Here is a 12,143-nt window from a genome sequence, read left to right as displayed (position 1 = left end):
TATTTAGCTTCCATATTGTTAGTCTAAAATATATCTTTAAATGCAGAAAAAATTTAGATCCCATAATAATTTACATTTTATTAAACAGAAACAGGTGTTAAATGATACCATCCTGAGAATTGAAATAATATAGACATTAGCTAGTAAAAACCAATGCAGTATTTAAATCACTCCCAAGAGATTTACCTGTTTCCTAAAATTTAGGGTGACTTTGTCTTTATTAGTCTTGCCAGAGGTTTGTTGATGTTATTCATCTTTTCAGCGAACCAACTTTTGGCTTTGTTGAAGCTCTTTATTCCACTTTTTTTCTTTCTATTTCATTAAGTTCTGTTCAAAATCATATTATATCATTTCTTTTACTCTATGGTTATTGTGATTTTTTTCTGACTTTTTAAGGTGAAATTTTAATTGATTAGTTTTCAAATTATTTTGCCTTGTTTCCTTTTTTATCCCGCTTTTCACAAATTAAAATGAAAAAAAAATTAGCAAAATGGAAACAAGTGCAGGAGCTTAAATATATTTGTTACATGAGTTTGGAAAGGAGAGAAGAACATATAATATAAAGAAACACAACATGTAACTGAAAACATAGACAAAAACAGTCCAGTGATTAGACATAGGCGTGTGCAAATGTAGATGAATCTCTACAAACATAACAATTAGGAAAAAAATAAAAACACCAAAAGACCCTTCAAAGAAACAAAATTTAAAAGGGCCTCAAATTTTTACTCCACAATAATAAATGCCAAAAGACAACAAATAAAATATCTTCAGGTATTTGAAAATCTCTTTATTCATTTTATAATGAGAAAAAACCCCTATTTTAAATGGAATGTGAGTATAACAAAGAATGATAACAATGAGCAGAATGAATAGTATAAAATTGCAAAAGTGTAGTGATACAAAATAAACTCTTCTACTAATTTAGGCTGGAGATAAAAAGACCAAAACTATATATAATTAGTAAATATGGAAAGGAAAAAATAAGTTTGAAAGTCACTGTTGTTGTATGGCATATTAGGGTTAGCATAAATCTTAAATTATGGATCATTTAACTCAGCCTCAGCTTACCGTATGGGTAATGGGACAATTAAGCCAAGCCCACAGGATTATGTAAAGTAATACTGTTACTTCCTTACATATCCATTTCCTCTCCATTTAATGAGATAATGTGTGGGAGGAAGCAATGTAAACTTCCAAGCTATATTCCAATATCAGGTATTATTCATCATTGCTTTTTTTTTTTTAAGATTTTATTTATTTATTTGAGAGAGAGAATGAGATAGAGCATGAGAGGGGGGAGGGGTCAGAGGGAGAAGCAGACTCCCTGCTGAACAGGGAGCCCGATGCGGGACTCGATCCCGGGACTCCAGGATCATGACCTGAGCCGAAGGCAGTCGCTTAACCAACTGAGCCACCCAGGCGCCCTTATTCATGATTGCTTTTATTGCTAAAGGTGAACAGAGAGGATTTGGCAACTCCTTTTATCTAGAAAGGAGAGAAGAGGAAACTGAAAAATTATTCCAGGATCCTCGGTCTAAATAACTGGAACAATGGCACTGTTTCGAAGAAAGCCTGGGCTTACCATTTATTTACTTTTTGTGAATTCAGATCTATGTTCAAGGTATTACTAACGAAAATGTGGATATATGAAAAAAAGGCAGAATTAGAGGAGCAAAACCATTCCTTATACTATGGATGTGCTAACACTGAGAGCATTTGTGCTAGAACATTTTAGTGGAGGTAGAAATGCTGATGTTAAGCAGGCAACCATACCCTGAAATGTGGCACTTAAAAGACAACTTGGATTTGCTATTACACGGCCACAGAATTTTTAAAGGTCATCATTATTTAAAGATGGACTCTGCCTCCTCACTTTTCAGGAACAAAGTTTAGGCAAAACAACAGATTTAGAGGATGCTTAATGAATTAATGAGACAAGATGAATAAATATAATTTCTCGTTAGTTTAAGTCTCAAAGTGAGAATTTTTGTTGCTGTTGTTTGTTTTGGGGAGACTGTGCACAGTGAAAAAACAGAAAGTCAGGATTTAGTGTGAGGTGAACTTGATCAGGCAGTTCAGTAAAATAATATCGTGGAAAATAAAGTGTAGCAGCTGTAGAGGCTGGGGTACAACCAGTACATTGTAATAGACAAGGTGAGGCAGCAGAGCTGCAATGGATGTTCAATAGAACCAGTAATAAGAGGAAAGTCAAGGAGAAAGAGAATATTAAATTAAAAAAAACACAACAACTAATTTTGGAACAAAGAAACCATTGGCAACCTTCAAGAGAACAAACGGAATATGAAATTTAAAAAAATTTAATTTTGGACCAAGGAAACCACCAGCCACCTTCAAGAGAACAGCAGAAGAGAAGTGAGGATGGAAGATAGCTGGGGGGCAGTTAAGGCAGTAGGGCGTGGAGATGAGACAAAGGCATCCATCCTTAAAGAGACAGGGATCATTTTTCAGGTTGGTGTTCTCAGACCCTATCACAGTCCCTGGCATTTAGTAGGAATACCAAAAGCATTTTGAGATGAATTGAATTTGAGTGTGAGAGTTCAAGACGCTGGTTAGAGGTTAAGAATGCAGAAAAATCAATAGGTACCAGAGTGGGTTTGGGCCACCGAAATGATAGGAGTCATTGTTGACACAGACCTGGGATTTTGAGCCAGTTGCTGATAGACCAGAACATTGTTGCACAAGGAGTCTCAAAGATTCAGGCTAACAATGATGTCAAGACCAAAGGTTCCAACAATCATCTGGACAACAGCTGAGGGGATTCCCTCAGAATGGTATTATGCTAGTCTTCACCATCTAGTAAACTCCTTATACCCTTCTTCTGCACTAAAGCCAATCCCTAGGCAGGAACAGAGAAGACATGGAGACTTAGAGATAACAGGAAGATGGTACACTTCTTGGGAAACTGAGTTCAAAAAGAGAAAAAGAGAAGCAGAAACAAAATTTGTAGTCAGTAGAAGAAAATCAGTGCTAGGAGGCGGTTTTATGATTAGTACTCAGATCTACTGAAAATCAGGGAGAAATGGAATGCAAATATAAGATGAAGCACTAGCTCTAAAAGAGATCTTTCTTCCCAGAGCTAAAGAGGAAAAACAAGAAGAAAGGTATAGAAGAAATGTTGTCAAGGTACAACTATCCAACTAGGTCAAGTTGATGATGAGGGAAAATGCTGAATTCATATCAGAAAATGTAAATCTTGGGCGATTGGGTGGCTCAGTCAGTTAAGTGTCTGCCTTCGGCTCAGGTCATGATCCTGGAGTCCTGGGATCTAGCCCCACATCAGGCTCCCTGCTCACCGGGGAGCCTGCTTCTCCCTCTGCCTCTCTCTCTCTCTCTGTGTCTCATGAATAAATAAATAAAATCTTAAAAAAAAAAGAAAATGTGAATCTTCTTGAAGAATAAAATATCGGGGCATCTAATAATGAAAGAGAGGTCAAAAAAGAGTTAACAGAATTGAAGGTGTCAGAGCAGAGTTGTTCCTGTGGAAGATTCACAAAGTAAACAGCAAAAGAAGAATTACGTATTTTCCCACATTAAAATAATGGGCTAGGAACTATTTTGTATCATGCATCACATATCATGACAAGTAGACAAAGAAAGTGAGAATGATTCAAGAATGTGATAGTAAAGCACATCATATTTGAGTTAGCCATACAAATTAAGTCATAATAGCTGAATGACCTCTTACCCTCATCTGACTTGTTCTTAAATATCTAGTATTTTAGGTTTTCATATTAGTGTCTATCAGGACAGCTGTTAATTAAGCTTTCTACATGTGGTTTATTTATGCACTACAGACTTCCAAATATGAAAGCATTGCTATTCTGGTAGTTCTCAACAAATCAACTTTTCAAAAAGAATAGACTAGACTAGGAAAATATTCCCAGTCATCCATGTGACAAAACTATGATATGATACGTTATGTATATATAGGTATGCACATTTTTTTACATAGACCTATATAACATTAATTTAGTCCAAATTGTGAAATTTATTAGGATCTTTAGCTTTATCTGTATATAAATATTTCTGGTGTGAACATCCATTTCTACCTTTTACCCAAATTGAAATAGTGTCCAAATCTCAACAATAGATTGACTCTTAATCAGGCTATTCTTATCCAACATCTTAAGGCTTTACCTCTTGTTGCTTTTATCATTATTACACAACAAAATGCCACCCTTACTGTCACTGATTTCAGAACCAGCTGCTTTAGCATATGTTCCCTACATGCAGAAGGTGCCCTGCACATTTTCACCCATCGACATCAACACCAACATGTCACTCCTGTGCGGAGACAAGTAAATAAATGTAAATGTTTGGCAGAACAGGCCCACCTGTTCCAAACCCACCTCCTATCTTTTTTTTTTTTTTTAAGATTTTATTTATTTATTTTAGGGTGTGAGAGAGAGCAGGAACGGTGAGGGGGTGGTGGAGAGGGAGAAGCGGGCTCCCCCCTAAGCAAGGAGCCCGACATGGGGCTGAGCAGAAGGCAGACACTCAACCGACTGAGCCACTCAGCGCCCCACCCACCTCGTATCTTCTGCAACTTCTTCTTTTATAATATATTCTCATACTTTCCTGCCTTTTCTTCTTTAATTCTTTTACAATGTTGGCACTTCAATAATACTATTCTTTTTAAATTGCTCTTTGTTTCATACTCTTCAATTCCTAAGAATGTTTATCTTAGGAGATACTTACTATCTTGAAAGAGTCAACTTCTCTGAATCCCAGATTCTTCAGCCGGTAAAATGTAGATAGAGATCTCAGCCCTGGAGAATATTGTGAGAATTACACTGAATAATGTGTATGCACTTAGGATAATGTTCAACATTATGGTATGGTGACGCTCTAGATTTAACATCAATGTGGAGCTTCCTCTAGACTTCCAAACAGTGTCTCTCCTCTCTTCACCATTCCACATAACTGCCTAAAGCAGTTAAGTCCTTTTTGTATGACCTCACTTGTCTTTAGTCCTTTACTTCTGAAATGTTTACCTTTTTCTTTCTAAGATGTTGAACTGAATAAATACTGCCACAACAAAATACCATCCTGAACCTGATTATTTTCTTCTTGGGCATAATTAGTGTTCCCTTAGTTTATTGACTGAGCACCTGGACCAGTTATCCTGTTTTGTTAAAGTAAGAGTTAACAAGGCAAGAACCAGGGGTTCATTCCCTATTTAGGTCAGTTAGGGTTGCACTGAAAACACATTTCTTTCATGGTCACAGATGTGACCCTAATCCTGACCATCTGCTTAGCAAATGAGCAGAAGGGGCAGGGTAAGCCACACTGGACTCTATTATACAGCCCAGTCCCAGCATTAAGCATTCTGGCCCACTAATCGCTGCATCATCATATTTAAAGACTAGAGCACATTTAAAGACTGAGCAGATGTCTTGGGTGTGATCCAGGAACAGTACCAATGGAGGGGATGAGGAAAATAAAAGCCTTAGACAAAGTGGCATCCAACAGGGATCCTGAATATACTGATTTAGATGTGCCTTTTATTACAAATTATTTTAAAAGACTAGGCAGTTTTTATCATTAATGATTCTTCAGTTGATCCTCTCTAAGAGGTTCAAGTGAACATCTATTTAAAATTTTTATCCTCCAGGCAATTTTACATGGTTATATATATATTGAATTATTATATATTTTTACATTGATATATATTATTGGGCAACACTTTAAGTTTCAAAATGGTGTGCTCTTGGTTGCTATGTCATGATTCATCAGATTTGGAAGATTCTAGCTAAAATTTTCACTGAATTAAAGAATTTGAATTATAGCCATGAAAGGGAGATTTTTGGCAAGCAGTGTAAGGGATCTCCAACCTCTCATTGCCTTCTAAATTCTAATTAGGCAAATATAAAGTGGTTCTGTGTCAGAGCAAGCTGCCCAAAAGACAAAGCTGCCCCATTAAATCAAAAGGCACAAACGTCAGCAGAACTGAGACACTGGGGTTTCCAATAAGAAAAAAACTCATTAAATGAATGGTGCTTTTCACGGTGTTCTGTTTTTATTCCCTGTCAGAGAAAATTATGAGAATCTATTTTTTCAAAGGGAGAAAACAAAGATATTCACAGATGAATAGCATTTATATATTTGACACTTTGTCTTCCAGGGACAGTTTGATCAAGTTACTAGTTTATTATCTTTGAAGTACTAATGAGATTTTTCCTTACAGAAGAAAGTATTCTTTGTTCATAAGAATAAAGAAATGCTTCATTTATCAAAGGTTTTTATTAGTAGTAGGACATATATTGTGTGTACTATTTTTAGCACTCAACAATTAAATCAACGGCCAGTGACCTTTTGGGAGTGGCATTCCAAGTCTTTATTCACTCGAATTTCAGATTTCATGAGCCAAAGATGTACTATAATGATTAAGAGATTTGTTATATAAGTATCATTGTAGACAAGCAATGATTTTAAAAATTGTTTATGACAGTTTTTTTAAATTAGAATAAAGATAGTCCACGTGATTTTTGGTTTTGCCTTTTTTTGTAAAAGTTGCAGGAGAAAAATCACCCCTTGTGGGAGTTGTTATGAGTCATATTTCTCTGTTCTGTTATTCCGGGGACAGCTGTTGGGAGCAGGGGCTTTTAAGAGGGAGCATAATGCTGTGTTTGCTGGAAGCAGGGAGTGTTTTATTTTATCTGTGCCGGATACATAGGAGGTATTCAGTGGATGGTTGTTCAATAAATCAATCCAATTTGGAGGTATTCTTTTCAGGTATGGTTGTATTGAGGTACTATGGTATTGAATTACATTTTTCTCCCATTTCACTGTGGGCTCATTATCTTTGTAGTCCCACCTCCAAGGAGGTGTGAGTGAGGCCACCAATCATTCCTTTATTTTATAAAACACCCTTAAGCTAACTCAATGTCTGACCAAATACTAAAGCTCATGGATATGTTCTTAATTAGAAACACAGAATAAAAAAAAACAAAAAACCAAAAAAAAAAGAACAAAAAAATAACCTTCTAGGCACTCATCCTGAAAACAAACCATAATTCTCAAATATCTAGTATGTATGAAAATTCTAAATGTTGAAAAAGTCCTCAGGGAAATGGATATATATATATATATATTATCTATCTATCTATAGATGTATATATAGATATATAGATATAGATATATAGATATATATACATTTCTATCAAGACAGATAACTAAAGGAATTTTTTCAGTTTGGCCCTAATATTTAGAAAAGCTGTAATCCCTAAAAATCTTAAGGACATTATGAATTTTTTAGTTGTATTTTTCTGCTTTCTATATCAATTTTTAAAATCATTTTTATATTTATATTACTTCAAAGAGAATTTAAAAGATTCTTTTATCCTTTTATATTATATATGGATTTTGTAACATACCTCAGATCCTATGGGCAATGAAGATGTTATAAATATGTATATACGATTTATAAAACTTCCTTCTTGCTCTCTCTGTATGTAGTATAGTTCCTCGCACATAAGTGTTCAATGAATGCTTTATAGAACTGAACTCAGAAGCTCTATGTCTAAAAATAGAGTTGAAGGGCAATTGAAGTTATGGAAATACTTATTTATAGAAGACAATAAGTAAATGAGGGCCACAGTCCATAAACCCTTGCAGTAAATTATGATCCAATGGTGAAAAAGGACAGGGGAGAGTAATTTCATTAGTAGGACCATCTCATTTTGAACTGAGGTGAGGGAAATAATGTATCTAGTTAGCCAAATCTTGCTTGATAAACTTGCTAAAAAAAAAAAAGCCCATTTTTGTTTGAGAGATAAAAGAAAGTGAATTAATTTGTGAATTCTAGAGGAGTAAATGATTTAAGCATTGCCAAATTGTAAAATATTCTGGTAAAATTTTTGACTTTGAATTCTTCCATATGCTGGGTAATGATGTATTGTTTATTCATAATAGTTTAATTTTGTGTCATAAATGCTGACTTCTCAGGCATGACTCACTAATAAAATCAAATTAGAGGAAAATAGGATTTCCAGCTTCATTGAAGCCATCTCTCAAGATCTATAGATAGGTCGAGGAAGTTTCCAAATCAGTATGATATTTCATTGTGTAATTTTTTATGTTCAATCTTCTGTTATTGATGTTTTCAGAAGAAAGTTATTTAAATGGAAAATATAGCCTTTCTGTAATACATGAGTCTAATATGTAAACTAGAGAAACCCTTGATGCTTTCCAAATATTCTTGATTAAATAAATTGGTAAATGTAGTTATCCTGCTTAATTTAAGGTTAATATTTTTAGTCACAGACAAAAAAGTTAGGGAAGCCTTAGTTTAACAGAATCTCAGATGAAACTATTATCTCAAAGAGATACCTGTATTCCCATGTTCATTGCAGCATTATTCACAACAGTCAAGGTATGGAAGCAACCTCAGTGTCCATCAATGGATAAATGGATCAAAAAATATGAAATATTATTCAATCTTGAAAAAGAAGGAAATTCTGTCATTTGAAATTCATGGATTAATCTGGAGGTGTTGGTAAGAAAAATAAACCAGGCAGATATACGCATAGCATCACTTATATGTGGAATCTTAAAAAAAAAAAAGTTGAACTCATAAAAACAGAAAGTATAAAAGTGTTTTCCAGGGGCTGGGAAGTGGGGGAAATAGGCAGAGGCTAACAAAAGGTGGTTTGCAGCCTCAAGAAGTTGTCCAGGTGAAAACTGAAAATGGCCTCTATATATGAAGGGCAAGGAGAGGGCAAAGAGGCAGACCACTCCAGATTGGTAGGTGGCAGGTTTAATGAGTAAAGGAACTCACATACATCTGAGGCTTGTCTTGGGTGCCTGCAAGATGAGTAGATATCTGCAACTGCCTGCCAGAATCTTACAAGTCTCTACAGAGGCTTTAATTTGGTTTGGTCATGTATACTGTCCAGGTAGTCTCAACAACACATGTGCTCCCTCAAGGTTACATTCTTAAAAATGGCTCCCACCATGGGAATGGTGAGCAGAATGTCCATTCCAAGGATAAAGGAGGGGGTAGGGGCTTCCTGTTGCCTGGGTCTAGCTCTTGAGTCAACCAGCAGTCATATCCTCTTGATGACTTCCTCCAACAATAGGGTACAAACTTTGTTATACGATGAATAGGATGATGATCCAATTTATAACATGGCGACTAAGTTGGTAACACTATATTGTATAATTGAAATTTACTGAAAGTAAAAATCAAGTGTTTTCACACACACACACACACACACACACACAGCAAATATGTGTGTTAACTCCAAGGGGGGAATCTTTTCACAGTGTATATCAAATAATCACAATGCATACTTTAAATATGTTACAATTTTTATTTGTCACTTATACATCAATAAAGCTGAAAAGAAAAACAGAGTCCCAAGATCTATTTGATAAACCTTAGAACCATGTCACTCAGTAGCACCAACAAAGCAATTGCAAAGGAAAAACAAATGTAAACTTGAGGGTTTTTTTTCAAACTTTACATGGTAATTAAGTAGTTCTTACACATTAGTATGAATTAAGAGTCTGTGTCCGTAGAGCTGTATTTGACGACATCGTGTTTTCAGAAGCATTCATTTAAAAAGTCACTGCACTGACTGAGCATCCAATTATGAAATTGAAATGATCCTTTATTTCTGAAGCCTCTTTTTACATCATGGTCTCTTAGCAGTAACTGAATTAAAATTAGTGTTTAACATCATTTTTCCACTGGAGGACAATTGTTCAAAAGGTTAGAGAAGCTACTGGGCTATTAGATGTTTGAGTTTCTCATGGATCAGCCAGGTTTGTGCTATATTAAGTAATCATAGTCTCCGTTCCCAACTAGGAACACAAGATCCTGGTCATAGAGGTCTTACAATAATAACACTAAAACTAAATGTAAAGTTATAATATAATTAAATAATAAATAATTGCTACAGTCAACTGATTTGCTTCATTTAACCCTCACGGCAATCATATGAGATTTTCATATCCATTTTGCATTTGAGGAAATGGAGGCTTAGAGAGGTTATGTGAACTGCCAGGTGATCCAGGGCTAGTACTTGTCAGAACCAGGATTTGAACCAAGTCTGTAAAATCCAAAGTCCATGCCATTAACCTGTATGTAACTGTTTCCCCTGCTTAAAAGTTTGTGGATATATTCTCGTGAGTTTGAGAATTCCATTTGAGTGAATATGTATGACTGCCATGAGTTCAGCATTTTCTAATGAAAGAAGCAACAATTGGTCCATACCTAACATTGTAGTAAAGTGAATTATTTTGCATTCACTATTTGCCAAAATATTTATTGATCAAAATATGCTGGTCACTCTGTTAGGCACTGGAGAGAAAGGAGAAATTAAGCACATGGAAATTCCTTCCTCATTGAGTGTGCATTTTGGTGAGGGAAGACAAACACTAAATAGTAAGTAATTAAAATGCATGGAATGGAAAATGGTGGTAAGTGATGGTGAAAAAAAAAGAAAAAGAAATCAGGACCTGGGGAGGAGATGTATGGCGTTATGGGGTTACAATTTAAAAGAGGATGGTCAGGGAAGACCTCAGGAAGAAGGTGATATTTAATCCAAGAACTGATGGGAGTAAACAAAGTAGGACAGAGTAAGCCTTAAGATCATCTGGGAGAAGAACAATCCAGGCAGAGGCAATCTAAGGAGGGGATCCGGAGCTGCTGGACACCTGCTGTGTTCAAGAAATAGCAAGGAAATCAATGTGCTGGGACAGAATAAGCAAGGTGAAGGCAGTAGGACAGATTGGGTGGGGATCTGGAAGCTATCATAAGGATTAAGCTTCATTCTGAGTGTGATAGGAGCCATTGATGGGCTCTGAGCAGAGGATTAAAGTGATGTTGCATATTTGGAAAAAAAAAATCACTCTGGTTGCACTGTCAAAAATAAATAGTAAAGGTCCAGGATAAGAAGCAATGAGTCAGGAGGCTATTGCAACAATCCAAGTAAGAGAAGGTTTGGGGCCATACAGGATGGCATGAATATGGAAGAAGAGTATAGATGAGACTGGACCCTAGAGCTCTAACTATATCTATAAATAGATATATTTAGAATAATTAGATCCTGGGACAGATTGTAGGGCATCCTGAACACCCTTTAAAAGAATGATATATATGTATTCTATGCTTGAGGCTCTTGACATCTTACTTTTAACCTTAAGTTTTGACTATTCATACTAATGGATTTTCAGGACTGCCTTAGTTCTTTCTTTTATGTCATGCCATTATGTGAAAAAAATCATTTTTGTGTCTTAATCTGAAAGAAGTTGGTATCTATTAGTAAAACATATATAATAGATTTATATAACGTATATATATATACACATAGTGTACATATATAAATATAAGCATATATAATGTGTATATTTATGCACATACATGCATAATACATATATATATATAAACAGACACAATACATTGTGTGTGGTGTCATACATGATTTGGAGTGTGAATAATTTATGTTTGTATTTATTTGTAACCCATATTTGTGTATTTATATATAAAGTATGTAGCTTTAGTACAATGTAAAATGGGATCTTTTAATGTAATTCCTTTGTCCAGATAAATGATAAACTTAAAAATTGTTATTTTTTAAATGAATACATACAGTTTAAAAAATGACCATTATTCATGGTCACATTAATAGAGATTCCATTAATGATGTATGATTTTTACCACAATGATATGTTTAATTTTTGCCTTGGAATATAAGGTGAAGTATTTTAGATTCCATAATTCTGAAGTATGTTTTGTCCTAAGTCTGAGTAATTACACGGGATTCCATCTCTCCCCCCCCCGCAAAACCAGGCTTTCCTAATCCCATATTTAATGTCTTCTACTTGCATATTGAAGACAGTGTAGGTTGAGGTCTTTGAAACAATTTCAACTTCAATTCTCTGTCTCTACATTCTCTGTATTTCATGGAATGCTTGAGGCCAATTCTGCATGAAAGACTCCCAACTGTTATTACTTTGTTGGAAAAAGAAAGAGGAAAAAAGAATGTCTTAAATTAATTTTTTAAACCATACTTAGTCCAGATTTTCTTTCCTTTCATATCCTCTTCTGCTTTTTGGTATTATTGAGGTTCTTTAAACAAGGCCTTGAGCTATTCATTGCTAGTGATTCACTA

The sequence above is a fragment of the Neomonachus schauinslandi genome, chromosome 5, assembly GCF_002201575.2.
Source record: "Neomonachus schauinslandi chromosome 5, ASM220157v2, whole genome shotgun sequence".
NCBI classification, from domain to species: domain Eukaryota; kingdom Metazoa; phylum Chordata; class Mammalia; order Carnivora; family Phocidae; genus Neomonachus; species Neomonachus schauinslandi.
This window is presented reverse-complemented; position numbering follows the sequence as displayed.